Genomic DNA, 15,815 nt, shown 5'->3' with positions numbered 1-15,815 from the left:
TACCTTAGAGACGTAACCTGTAACCAGTGCCTACACTTTGCGTTTGAAATAGTAGCCTGCGTTTGCTGTTATATCAATACAAATGGTAGTAATTACATTAACAAAGGTGAGGTTTTATATAATGAAGAATAAATTGCTCCAGCTCCGGTCCGCAGAGCACATTACTGGCGGGCCGATTTCGGCTCGGATGCGGCAGCATCAGCTCGCTGCAGGCCGCCGCATCTGGCTCGATTGACTAGAGTCGAGTAGATACAGCAGACAGAGTCATTAAACTACTGTTAAAAACAAACCGTTTCCAAAAATAAAGATCTGCACCTATATCAGCATGATAACCAGTGCCTTAATTGACCAAAACCATCTTTCGGGACATTTTATTGCAAGTGTAGTTAATTTTTTTATTTGGGCTCAAGTCTCCTTCATTAACACGGTGGAGGCGGGCTTTATGACTTGTATTGCAGCCAGCCCCCAGGGGGGCGATCTAACGGCCGAGACCTTCACTCAAAAGCAGGCTTGTGGGACACTTGGTCATGACAAAACAGATGAAGAAGTCAACGAGTGGAGTTGCATAAGTTGCTAAATGGATGAATATAATAATACATCAAATGACTTGGTTGTGGATAAATTTAAACAAAACTCATGAAAACGTTTGATGAAAATGTTCTATGTTAAGTATTTCCGCCATCTTGCCAATAAAATTTCGTTGGGTTAATGGGATGATGATAACATCGAGCTACTCCTCTGACTTACTACAAGTTATACCCTTTCATCTTACGCCCCCGTCTTGCAGTACCCAGACAGATACACTTAAGGGAAATGCTGCTATTCATGCAGTTCAATAAGCGCCATCTACAGGCAAAGAGTGAATTTGCAGTTTTGTTCAGAGTAGCTACTGTTTTGTACAGGTTTTACATAGCATCTACAAGCCAAAAGTCAAACTATAATGTTTTAATAATAATAATAATAATAATAATAATAATAATAATAATAATAATAACAATAATAATAATAATAATAATAATAATTTATTTTAGGTGAGGCAGTGGCGTAGTAGGTAGTGCTGTCACCTTACAGCAAGAAGGTCGCTGGGTCGCAGGTTCGAGCATGTTCTCCCTGCATTCCCGTGGGTTTCCTCCGGGTGCTCCGGTTTCCCCCACAGTCCAAAGACATTTTCTATAGGTAAATTGGGTAGGCTAAATTGTCCATAGTGTGTGTGTGTGTGTGTGTGTGTGTGTGTGTGTGTGTGTGTGTGTGTGTGTGTGTGTGTGTTTCCCAGAGATGGGTTGAGGCTGGATAAGTTGGCGGTTCATTCTGCTGTGGTGACCCTGGATTAATAAAGGGACTAAGCCGACAAGAAAATGAATGAATAATTAATTTTATTTATAAATGACACCCAAGGTCTCCTTACAACAACAATTAATGAAACAATGCCAAGCAAATTCAAATACATAAAAAACGAGAAAGTTACAAATAATTTACTATACTTTTCTATTTTTTTTATTATAATATTTTAATAGTATTTTAAAATTAAACAATCTGATGAGGAAAAATTAGATCTAAAATATGTATCGTAATTAATCAACCTGCTTTTAAAAAAAATCATCAGTTGCAATCGCCCAATTGAGACCAGTGCATCTTAACTGTTTGCAAACACACATGCAGGTCAATGTTCTTCTAATGCGAGAGCTGGCAAACCATAAGGCTCAAAGAGAGAGAGTATAAGAGAGAGGGGGGGGGCAGAAAGAGAGAGAAACTGTTGGTCTGTTCACTTCTGAGTGATGAATCTTTTATTTATGGAGTCATGCAACCGTTGACACCTTGCAGGCAAATGAAAAGAAGCCACACTATAAGCAACTGAAACTGTATGTGTGTGTGTGTGTGTGTGTGTGTGTGTGTGAGAGAGAGAGAGAGAGAGAGAGAGATAGGAAGGAAAAATGAAGAATGAGGAGGCGGACTAGGAAAAATGATCAGGTTTGATATAGTGAGAGACGAGAAAGACAAAGAAAAAGCAAGATATTGGAACTCCCTCTGGAGAAAAAGAAGACAATATAACTCTCTCTCTCTCTCTCTCTCTCTCTCTCTCTATATATCTCTCTCTCTGTATGTGTGTGTGTGTGTGTGTGTTGTGGTCAGGCTCGCGGCCGGCTGCGTTCCAGCCCGAAGCTGCTTTGAGTTCTGTGTTATTACTGATGTAAATTTAGAAACATAATTATGAGCTTTATTCAACACACACACATGCACAGAGACCTGAGACGGCTGGTCCTGCCAGTCCATGTTTGTCTTTCTTTTACTAGAGTTAACGTGATTTTTCATTTTCTAATTAAATATAACGTTACCGTGTGTCTTTTCTGTATGGGTCAGAAGTTGTTGATTACTGGTTATAGTCCCAAGGAATACAGCACATTTACTATAACTTCAGTCAGGGTTTATTACTGTTAACTAACAAAATTAAACACAATTATTTGTGTTAGCATTAATAAAAATGTATACAACAACTTATAAGCAGATATAAAAGGTGACATTTCTCATCTTCTTTCAAACTTAAGCAATAGAAAGCATCTTAACCCAACTAAACTTCATTCATTTATTTTATTTTCGGCTTAGTCCTTTTATTAATCCTATTATTATTCCAGCACATGTTTTACACAGCTGATGTCCTTCCACATTAACCCAGCAGTGGGAAACATCCATACACACTCATCCACACACTCATACGGCCAATTTAGTTTATTCAATTCACCTATAGCGCATGTCTTTGGATTGTGGAGGAGGAAACCCATGCCAACACGGGGAGAACATGCAAACTCCACACAGAAATGCCAAGTGACCCAGCCGAGGCTCGAACCAGCGACCTTCTTGCAGTGAGACGAACGTGCTCCCCACTGCACCACGGTGCAGCCTAATTGTATAATAGTTATTAGTTTATATAGTTTGTCTATATTCGACGAAGTTAGGTTGAAACAACAGATTTTTAGAGTGTACTCCATTACACCTAGTTTTACCATGGTGAATTTCTAAAAACATGGTTTGGTAGCATTTGGAACTTCAATGTTCATTTTGTTCTTCGCTACCATTCCTAAAATGTCAAAGAGACATCCTTATGTATGTATGTGTGTGTGTGTGTGTGTGTGTGTGTGTGTGTGTGTGTGTATGTGTGTGTCATGTAGTGTGATGAGAGAATGTCGAATGCCACATGAACACAGAAAACCAATCCAATCACAAAAGTGCGCACACACACATGCGCACACACCTGACAGGTCAAGTGCTCTCTAACCTAATTAGCAATAAATCTTTAGAGGCGACAGTCTGAAATGGCAGAGGCATCTTAAATCACGACACACACTTATCTCAGTCTTCCTGACACTCAAACACACACACACAGCACTGTTATTGCCAACGGCTCAAATCCCCTGGCCAGAAAATCTGAGGCTCACAGCACAATAATAATGATTATTAAAGATTTAATAACGCCTCATAACTCCCTCCCTCCCTCTCTCTCTTTCCACTGTATGTGTCTTATTTGGTTTCCCTCTTCACCCTGTCACACATTCAATAACACTATAAATACTAAAATAACAGTTTTACATAATTTAATATTTATTTTTACATCAAAAATATACTAAAAACACTTTATTCATTATAAATAACAGCATTTATTAAATATATGGATATATATATATATATATATATATATATATATATATATATATATAGTGAGCAAGAATCAAATAATAATTACTATGGTAAAATGCATTTAAAATGAAGATCCAGATGTATTGTAGACTTTCATTCATTCGATCATTTTCTTTCAGCTTAGTCCCTTTATTTGTAAGGGGTCGCCACAGCGGAATGAACCGCCAACTATTCCAGCATAAGTTTTAAACAGCGGACGCCCTTCCAGCAGCAACCCAGTACTGGGAAACAACCCTACACTCTCATTCACACACACACACATACACACACACACACACACACACACACACAAACATATACATATACATTAAGGGTGTCACGATCCTCCAAATCCTCGATTCGATTACATTTTCGATTCTAAAGGCACGATTAGATTCGATTTTTGATTATGAATAATTAATTAATTAATGACCAATTAATTATTTGTAGCCTACCGTTTAAACTACCTGACCTTCATGGTCTTTGTTTTACCCATAAACAAATCATACAGTAAATGAATAAAGGCAAGTTACACACATAATTACCACCTGTCAATCACTTTTTTTCTGCGAGACTCGTGAATAGGCAGTGATCTGTGTTGTTATAATGGCGTCGGTAAAAAAGACGCACAACCAACAGGAACCAGCCAACAGTATCAGTACCAAGCCAACTGAGGTGTTCGTACAGGTGTAAGTACAAGTGAGTGAAAGATTGAAGCAGTCTACTGATCCTCTGACTGCCTGAACCCGCTGTCTCAAGCCCATGGCTGTGTGTGTGCGTCTGTGTCTGTGTGTGTCAGAGGTAGAGAGGAAGGAGGGCTGCTCTGAAATGCTACACACCACTGTGGATGTCAAATCGTTGTCGTTCTAAAATGCCATTTAAAAACAAAGACAGTGTAAACAGGGCCTGAGTTTGTACTTTTCGCGAGCGGATTTGCAACGGGGGCGGGCAGAGGATTGCGATGCAGGTGTTGTCTATCGGACGAACCCTAATACGTACATAGCAGAGCTTGCAAAACTGTGTTTTTTTTGTCGACAACACGAACGTTGTCAACATAACTCACTGGAAATCCAAAATGCTTACACACCGGCGACTTCATTGAAAGAGGAGAGGGTTTAAGCTCTGTCGACGGGTCTCCTGTATCTGCAGTTCAACAAGCACTTCAACAAGCCTGTTTTTTCCGGCTTGGCAAGCCAAGCTGACGTGACATGGGGGCGTGGCAGCATCAACAATTCTATTTTTTGATTCGATAATCGAAATTAAGCATAAATTTCGATCGATTTCGATTAAAAATCAAAATCGTGACACCCCTTATATACATATACATACATATACATATACACATATATATAAATATACAATTCACCTATAGTGCATGTCTTTAGACTGTGGGGGAAACCAGAGGGAGAACATGCAAACTCCACACAGAAATGCCAATTAACCCAGCCTGGACTCGAACCAGTGACCTTCTTGCTGTGAGTTGACAGTGTTAACCATGGAGCCACCGTGTCGGTCCATATTGTAGACAGCGGAGGATAATACACACCGTAAATATATAAAATCTAAAAGTCAAATTTCACACAAATGTCAGTCAAATCATTTATTCATACAAAAGATTTGTAGTTCCACACGCTGATCATGTCAGACCAGTGGCACATACAACACACACACACACACCAGTGACCTAGACTCCAGTGACCAGTCATGTTAAGCATCTGGCTGTCAATAGCAACTGCATCTCAATGACCTCAAGACCATTCAAATGCTAATGCAAACACACACACACACACACACACACACACGAACAAATACAAACACACACACACACACACACACACACACACACACGCACACACACTGAAAGAGAATCTCTATTGATTTTTTTAACCAAAACACTACAACTCTTCTTCGTCCATCTTTAGTTATACTCACTATAACACACACAGACATCTACATAAACACAGCTCAAAACCCACATTCAGCCCTACAGAGGCTCTTCAGTCAGATTGCCTTCGCTCTCCAACCTAAAAACACAGTCACAGATCTGCACTGATAAACTGTTTTGTGACTCGGGAGAGATAAAGATGAACCGATAGCAGGAGAAAAAGCACCAGCCTGAACGCTAATTTACTCCTCTGCAGCTCGCAAACCACACAGTCCCCATACGGATGATGCTAATGCTAAGTAGCTAAGTAAATGTGTCTGACATTACACCACAGCCTGTCATTTTCACTCAAAATCAACCAGATACGTGTTGTACACAAGTTTGGATGCACATTTGTAAGAGATAAAAGCTGGCAGAACTAGTTTTAGCATCACCTTTGCCTAGGCTACGTTTACAGACTTCTAACAACGTGCTTTTGGAAATGGTTAGCCTGTAAACGAGTAAACAGTGCATCTGAATAAACACAGGTGACAAAAGCATGCTGTTAACATTGACCTACGCTGTCAAACGCTAAAAGAGGAGCATAACCTTTACTAACTTTGTATTCAAAAGCGGTTTCAAGTACGTTTTTAGCAAATAACAGCAGACATTTACAATCAAAAAGCATTTATGTATGATTATAAGAACATGTGTTTGGTCATTACGGATCTCTGAGGTACGTTTAAGCTAGGCAAAATCACATATGTACATTTGTAGATTCAGGATTCTCACTGCGCTGGTCTACTATTTACAATAATTACGCTAAATTTATATATTTTAAGTCTTATTACTTATTCTCACAAAGACTGGGTTTACTTAAAACAGTCAAAGTAGTTTACAACTTAAAAATAATAGTTAAATTATAAAATGTTTTGAAAAGTAACTTATTCCTGCGATGCAAAGTTGAATTTTGAGCACCATTACTCCTAATTTAGGATCATTACTCCACGTTAGTCTTCAGTGTCACATGATTATTGAATAATAATAATAATAATAATAATAATAATAATAATAATAATAATAATAATAATAATAAATAATGATAATAATAATGACAATAATACAAGTAATAATAATAATAATAATAATAATAATTATTATTATTATTATTATTATAACTAATAATAATAATTTTTAAAAATAATGGTAATAACAATAATAATAATAATAATAATAATTACAATAATAACAACAATAATAAAATAAGAACAATAATAAAAAACATTAATTTATATAATAATAATAATAATAATAATAATAATAATAATCCTAGTAATAATAATAGTAGTAATAGTAATAAATAATAATAATAATAATAACATTAATAATAATAATAGTAATTATAACAATAACAATAATAACAAAATGATCCTACTAATAATAATACAATGAAATAAAATGGCACAAAAATGTTAACAGCAAAAACATGATAATAACATTATTGATACTATGATTCCAGCATTATATTAATGCCATTAATTATTACTGCCATTATTATATTTTTAGCTTCACAGAAATAAATTAATTAATGCATAATGAATAAATAAATAATTCTAAAATAACACAAATAAATAAATAAATAATTAAATAAATAAATAAATAAATAAATATAAATATGATTTATTGTTGTGTATAATAATAATCATTAGGTTTTGTTTATTCAAATCTTATTATGTAATATATTTTATTTTCAACTGGAACAACTAAAAACATTTGTTAATGTGACAAATTATGTGATTATTATTATTTAATATACTGTATAAAATTGTTTTTGAAATTTTGTGTAAAAAAATAAATATTGACATTAAGTAAAACCATACATAAAATTATTCAGAAATTATATATATTTTTTATTAATTCCATTTATTTTTTATAGCTTTTTCAATCTAATTTGGAAAGAAAGTCTGTAGAATCTAATGAGGGTAACAACTACTACAAGAACTGATTTCCAAAGCAGTCTAAGCAAACAATGAAAAACGTACACTAAAATATGAGGTGAAACTCAGGTTAACAGCCTCACATTAGTCTCCTGGGAAGTCTGCAGTAGTTGGATTTATGTAACTACCCTTATGGTTGAAGTATAATGCGGCACAAACATATCCGAATGCTTTTTTTTTTTTTTTCATAAAACAAGCTCATCTGTTATTCTTTCTCACCCCTCAAGGCGGCCAGAAGAAATTCGCTGCCCTCTTGCTCAGTTCGGCTCATTAAAAATGGATCAATTGATTCCCAAGGCTGTGAAGTCGGCCAATCACACGCGACGCCCGCTGGGGGTGGAGCACATCGGAAGGTATCTGAGGAGACAGAGATTTTAATATTAGTGCATATACTGTATATAAACATATATAATAATGCAGAAGCCTGCAATAACATATTTATTAGTGCACACTATACAATGCCAATATCACTCTGCGGGAACTCTGAGATTGTGATGTAATCGTGGTTTCCATGGTAATTCCGCCTAGGGATTCTTGCATATTTAATTAAAAAAAAAGCTTTGGGGTGGTTCTTTTTGGTTTTAGCCGATTTGCATTTTTGTGAATAATGCATGATGGGAAATCAATGCTCTCCCTTTGATGCCAAGGAGGAAAACAGAACACACACACACACAGGTTCATATCAGTTGATTGATCACACCGCATTATGCTCTTGGGATGCTGGTTTGTTTGGACAGACAGCAGCTGCTTCCCAAACCGCACTTCACCTGCATGGGGAAGCACATATGTGAGTTATCAGCAGCAAACATGGACTTTTTATGCATTACTTTGGTGTCTGCAAAGCTGCTTTCAAAGCAACAAAGCGGGGCCAGCTATCGGAATGCTAGCAACAGCTAACAAACCAAAGGAAAGTGAATTACTAAGTCCAAAACTTTGTGGGCAGTTTGCATATAATGTGAAAATTTTATGCTGTTTTTTTTTTAAGCGAACATTTATATGAATGGAAAAAGTGTATGCTTGAAGTCCCGCAACTCATTTTATGCAGCTTTATGACTTTTTCCCTTTTAAAACAGTACAATTGTTCACTAAAGTAGCTCATACGAACTCATAAATGTGTCGAACAGTAAAAAAGCTGTTTTAAAATAGTTGCCAACTTCCTAAAATATTGAATGCCAACCACCCATTAACACAGCATTTGTAAATGCGCAGGCCTACAGCAAACTATAGATCAAGACCAACTTTTTTTGTTATGTTGGCTTGAGAAATCTTGTGGAAAGTACTTTTAAACCTTGAAGCCTTAAGGTTTTAATTTAGTTTTAACCAGCACACTAGTCAACGCCTTCTTGTCACTTGTTAGTGAGTAAATATTGAGGTGAACTATCGATTTAAAGAGTATCTATGACATAAAATCAACCTTTAGAAGCTGTTTGCACAGAACAGGGCGTAAATATAGTGTCCACAATCATATCCGCTTGTTAAGTCATAACTAGGGCCAAACAGAATCTGCTGACACGTTTATAAAAAATCTGTAGATTTATGTGGATTGATTTAGGGAGTTTTATAACCAAAATGTACTATATGAAGTTAAAAATATTAGCTTTTAGCTTTTTTTTAATGTTTACAATGCGCATCCAACTAGATCCACTTATTTGGTACACAAATCACTTGTATAATATATCTACTAGAAGTAAAATATTACTTTACAAACTGTATTGTGAATAAATCAAATAAACATTTGCATATTAGTCAATAATATTACTGAAATTAATTTAAAAACTGAATAAATATACAATGATAATAATAATGCTAGCAATAGAAATAATAACAATAATAACAACAATAACAACAACAACAACAATAATAATAATAATAATAATAATAATAATAATAATAAACAATAATTATTATAAATAATAGTAATATCAATAATAACAATAATGGTAACAACAATAAAAAATTAAATAAAATAATCCTAGAAATAATAATAATAATAATAATAATAATAATTCATGAGTAATAATTCAAACGTGTTACAGCGCTTTGTAAACATTTAGTATTACCATTTGATGAGCCTCCTCATACAGTTTGATATGGCGCTCGGACCCGGAAGCCGCTTCGCGTGATGTCACACTTAACAAGCGGATTGGAGTGATATAAACAAAACAAGTCTCTTTTTTTTAAAATTTCCTACAATAGGATCCAAACCCTTTGATTTTGAGGCCCACTGCAACGTGTCTTAGGAATTGTGTAATTATTTTTAGTTTTCTTTCCCAGAATATGGAACTAAATTTAGAGAAATCGCTGTAAAAAATGTCGAACAGCTATAGTAAATTTTATCACATTGCAATAAAAAACTTATATATGTATATGGTTTGTTCTGTAGACTATTAAAAAAAAAAAGTTTTCTTGAGATGGATTGTTAATTGGATAAATGTCGACCAAATTAAGACCTGTTTAAAATGATTAAAGACCTACATGACAACATTTCAGTGAATTTAAGACTTAACGCCTGAAATTTAGTTTTTAAAATTTAAGACATTTTAAGACTGCGGGGACGGGGGACCTTCAATAGACATCTAAATGTAGATAGCTTGTCTAAAACAAGGCTAAATTAGGGCAATCAGTGAAAAAATAATAGACATCTAAGAATAGCCCAAAACTAAACTTGTCATCTAATAGACAGACTTTATATGTGAGGTCATTAATTTCTGTTTATTTAAAACCAGTCTAGTTTTGGCCAGTTCTTGGACGCCTATTAGATTTTTACTAACAGCCCAAATTTAGCCTTGTTTTAGCCAAGATGACTGTGATTAGACGTCTATTAGACATCTTTTAAAAACAAAAAATGCTTGCTGGGAAGTGGCAAAATAGGTCTTCTTTAAAGTCAGCAATGCAGGTATCTACCATAGACTTCCTCTGAACATAAGATCTCTATATGCTTTTCATCTGCCAACTCATACGGACATATTCGTGCAGACCGATGCATATTGTGTTAAGCGAGCAGTGTGATGATGCTGTGATATTTCACACGTTCGTCTGCTGAAATATGGAAATGCACAAAGTAATATGATACATATAGATTATACTGAAATGGATACACATCACAGTTATGCGTATTTCAAATGCAAAGCCGTGCTTGAGGTCCTAAAGCAATCTGCACTGCCTACATGTGTGCATATGCTGAAACTGAGGGGACGCACACACAAAAGCACATATAAATAGTCTCTGAAAGGCCCTTTTCACAATGCTGAATTGGCGTAACAGTAGAGCCAGGAATTCATTTTCCTGTTTCAACCTGAGCAAGTAATCAAACTCACTCTCACACACACACATACACACACATCCTTGTACGAACACCCACACACAGCTGTTTCTAGGGTGGTAATTACATGGGCACATCTGGAGTGGAACTCAGCAGTTGCAGAAAAATGCCTACAGATATGTGCCAGGTCCAGGTAGAGCTCTTAATGTGTGTGTGTGGTGCAAGATGGTATGATACTCCTACGGTAGTCTTGGTCCTGTGCCCATCAGATATTATTAATGCAGGAAATTCATTTCCCACAAATGCAAATCTGCACTGAAGTACACAATAAAAATGAACACTCAAACAGACAAATGCTCAATCACAAACACACACAAATTAACAATAAGTACACATGTGCACACAAACACAAATGCGCACACAAACACACAATCTCCATTCTTCTCCTGAAACCTGGCCTGTGTGTGTGCTGGTTGTTCTACCCTACAGGGACTGAGAATATGAACCCAAATACTTCAATACAACAGATGGTGATACTATGGTACATGGGTGTACGGCAAGAGATTAGCATATTTTCATAGATTTTACATTTTATTCCTGGAGATTTCATTCTAATAAAAAGTTTACTACAAATACTAAAGTGACTGTTGTAGCAAGGCTGTTGTAGCAAAACCATGGTGAATTTGAGTTTAATTATTGAAATTAAAATAATTGGGTTTGACTAAGGCCTTACTCACACTATGTACAGTTGCCTCGAACCGGGCCGAAGCACGCTTGTCCCCCTTCCCGTCTCCCACGATGGCCCGCACTCACACTACAATCGGGCTTGGGCACGCTTACGTCATCGATGCTGCGCTGTTCAGTGAGCGCTCTCGCTCAGTACAGTGGAGATTGCTCTAGTTATATCGTTTCAGTCGTTTGATATGCAGTGACATGCAGTCAAATATTTGACCAAACAGTCCTTAGGGATGCGGTGACACGCAGTCAGATATTTCACCGAACAGATCCGCCACTTTTGGCGCTCATAAACAATCATAAAGTCCTCGTGCTGCAGGAATGAGGAGGTTTGCTGAAGATGCGCAGCTGTCGTGCAGTGAAGGGTTTGCGTATTTAATAAACTATGGCAGTTTGTGTTCATTGAACAGTAAGATTGATTAATAAATCCATATGAAACAGTCCCTTAAAAGTCACGTCTCGCTTTCAGTTTCGGGCTTTGGCGCATTTTGCACTCACACTACAAGCGTACTGTGCCAAAGCCCAAGTGAACCGCGCTCAGGCCCACCTCTTCCAACCGGGCCAGGGCCGGCCAAGTAAACCGTGCTTGAGCCTGATTCAGTGCACTCACACTTCTCAAACGATCCGGGAAACGGGCCTGGGCACGGTCATTATTATTATTATTATTATTATTATTATTATTATTATTAGGCCCCCCTTTGTTTTGTTTTTTTTTTCTTTTGAAAATATTTTGCAAATTAAATTTAGCTGAGCAAAGAAATGTTCACAGTATGTCTAATAATAATTCTTTATTTAAAACAATTCTTTTGTAGAAAGTCTTATTTGTTTTATTTTGGCTAGAATAATAGCAGTTTTTAATTTTTAAAAAGCCATTTTAAGGTCAAAATTATTAGCCCCTTTAAGCTATATATATATTTTTAGTCTAGTCTACAGAACAAACCATCATTTACAGTGACCTTCTTGCTGTGAGGCAACAGCTCTACCTACTGCGGCACAGCTTTGCCCTAATAATTCTGTGTATATATATATATATATAGAAGAAGTAAAATAATTGTGATCACGCGAGCAGAAGAAAGCAAGTGAATACCGAATGAGAGAATAATGATCACTTGCGCTAACAGCTGATGTGATGCGCGCGACTTCTTAAAACGCGTGCGCGCCCCCGAATTGTGAAGCAACCGTGTCTGGAACAGGTTCTGGAAACGCAGCTGTCATCGGTTCTCATAGAGCAAGCTCATAATCGACACGCAAAAAGTTAAATGAATGAGAACGCATGTGGACATAACACAAAGTTTAGAACAAAAGTAATTTTAGCATATCAATGTCAAATTTATGCATATAAAATATATTTTCCCAACAACAAAAATGTGGCTGGTGAAAATGCAGAGTGGCTAGTAACATTGGGAAACTACTAGCCACAGTGGCCGGTGATTAAAAAAGTTAATGTAAAGCCCTGGATGTGACTATTGAGGATAGCGGTCCAAAAACTAGTACATTCAAATTTATATGCTATAGAAAAAAAATTTAAATAAAAAATTAAAAAAGGAATATAAAGAGAAGCTAAAAATAAAAAAAACATTTTTTTGTTGAAATTTTGTAGGCTGTAATTTTTTATCCCAATATTTAGCTTAAATGTAATTATATTATCTTACTAAAATATTATTTTAATAAATGTATTTGTTTAATAAATCTGTTTTGTACTATTTATTCATTATTGTTATTGTGTAAAAACGTATTATGCATCTAGTAGACACTAAATTAAGATGTTAAACTGATTAGTGTTTGTACATTGTCTGTTTGACATGACTCCCTATCATAGTGTGTGTGTGTGTGTGTGTGTGTGTCTCTGTGTGTGTGTGGACCTTTAAGTTGGCACAGAGGTCTACCTGGCATACAGCACCAGCAGGCACATATGGGCCTATTTACACACAGAGGCTTACTCAACACCGCTGCCTGGAAAGACGAGAAGAGAACGCAGGGAGGAAAAAAAACGACAAAAGGCATTTCCCCAAACCATTATCCACTTTGAGCAGAGGAGTGCGCTGAGACGAGCGCTATGCTAATCTCTCTACTGCACACTCGGCAATACACACACATATCCATCACACACCGAGAGCTGACAGTCTCACACACATACACAGAATACAAACACACACCTACACTATCCATTCTACAGGCTAGCCCACGCAAACATCCACTCAGCTTCACAACATCTGCCCAGTATGAACACAAACACACACGCAAATCTATAACCATAGGCCCACACACGGCACCAAATTAGCCCTGCTGCACCTGCCAAGTTTCTCAGAGAATTGGGAACATTTACTACCGTGGCCTTGTGTGTGTTGTGCATTATTTCCTCAAAATATAAATAAATACTGTTGTTAGCCTTCCTCCCTTAGCACATTAGCAACACATAGCACAGGTCGTGTCTCTTGATGAAACTTGATGAATTCTTCCAAAAGCATATTTGTAAAAACATTGCTTACATAATCATGAGTTAGCTACAAAAAAGGCACAAGATAAACATAAACACTGTCTTCTAGCTAAGCATCACAGCTAATGCTAAGGCATGTATCCATCCGCACAGTCTCCCCGTCCCTTACGGCTGCGTTTATTAATAATTTGGCTAATTTGATGATTTACTTTCAGCCCCGTTTAACACATTTTAACATATTTAAAAGGACTCCAGAGAATTAGATTTTCCCTCCAGACTGTGTGTGGAAGTAAAGCCTCCTTCTGGGCCATAACCCAAAGCTAATTGCTAATTTCTTAGCGGACCAGTGACCTTTACAAAACCTGACCAATCCTAAACATAATAACGTTAATGAGAGATGAAAAGGCACAATTATATATGTAATCCACAGTGAATGAAGTCTGTGCACATTTTAAGTGAACACTAAGAGAAGAAGCACTATCAAGACGTTAGCAGCATCTCTAAATTGAGGGCACAGGCTACTGCAATGTTTGTGTGTGTGTGTGTGTGTGTATATAGCTGTCAATAAGACCCCTGCACTATGTCACTAGCATAACAAGACCAGAATGCCCTTGGGGGGGAGGCCACACAGCGGGATCATGGGTAATGCAGCCTCACTTTATAGCTTCTGCTATTATACTGAAACACACACTGACATTGAAAACAAACATCTCTCATAGCATATTTGCCATAAAAACTATCTATCTATCTATCTATCTATCTATCTATCTATCTATCTATCTATCTATCTATCTATCTATCTATCTATCTATCTATCTATCTATCTATCTATCTATCTATCTATCTATCTATCTATCTATCTATCTATCTATCTATCTATCTATCTATCTATCTATCTATCTATCTATCTATCTATCTATCTATCTGTCTGTCTGTCTGTCCATCTCTACCAATCTATCTATATCAATCTATCCTATCCTTCCATCTATCTATTTGTCAATTTATCCATATCCTTCCTTCCTTCCTCACTACTCCTTCCTTCCTTCCTTCCATCCATCTGTCTGTCTGTCTGTCCATATCTTTCAATCTATCTATATCAATCTATCCTATCCTTCCATCCATCTATTTGTCAATTTATCTATATCCATCCTTCCTTCCATCCATCCATCCAGCCATCCATCCATCAATCAATATATCTATAGCCATCCATCGACCCATCAATGCTTCTACAATATATAATTATTCATTAATCAATCCATCCAACTGTCATACTACAATCACCAATCTATCCTTCTATCTATCCATCTATCTAACATCCAATCATCAATCTGTCTATCTATCATCTATCTGTCAATCTAACTTTATCCACCTATCCATCCATCCATCCATCCATCTTTTCTTCAATCTATCCATATCCATCTATAAATCTATCCATTCATCATCAATATATCTATATCCATCCCCCATCCAAAGTATCTACTCATCCATCCATCCATCCATCCATCCATCCATCCATCTACAGTATCTATCCATTGATTCATTATCCATCAATCTATCCACTCACAGTACTATCCACATATGCCTCCATCCATCCATCCACCCACAATGTCCATTCATGCATCCATCCCTCAATCTATCTACAGTATTCACAGATCCATCGATCCATTCATCCATCCATCAAAATACCATTCAATCATCAATCTATGTGTATATCCATCCATCCATCCATTCATCCATCGTATTTATTCACCCATTTATAGTATCTATATATACATCCATCCATCCATCAATCCACAGTATCTATTCATCCATCTATATATCCATCCATCCACCAACAGTATTCATGCACTC

The 15,815-nt window shown here is 36.4% G+C and overlaps 1 protein-coding gene across 7 annotated transcripts in view; it reads right to left on the bottom strand.

Moving 5' to 3' along the window:
- The window catches only part of fat3a (FAT atypical cadherin 3a), a 330,154-nt gene that overhangs the window by 251,205 nt on the left and 63,134 nt on the right, over nucleotides 1–15,815 (bottom strand). For all 7 annotated transcript variants that reach the window (XR_015508748.1, XM_087283200.1, XM_087283201.1 and 4 more), the window contains exon 2: nucleotides 7,750–7,887. The gene's annotated coding sequence lies outside the window, so the exon portion shown is untranslated. The remainder of the gene's footprint in view (nucleotides 1–7,749; nucleotides 7,888–15,815) is intronic.

Source organism: Danio rerio, chromosome 15, assembly GCF_052040795.2.
Source record: "Danio rerio strain M-AB ecotype USA chromosome 15, GRCz13ab, whole genome shotgun sequence".
In the NCBI taxonomy this organism is placed as follows: Eukaryota; Metazoa; Chordata; class Actinopteri; order Cypriniformes; family Danionidae; genus Danio; species Danio rerio.
Note: the sequence above shows the minus strand (reverse complement) of the source record. Positions and strands in the feature narration are given on the sequence as shown.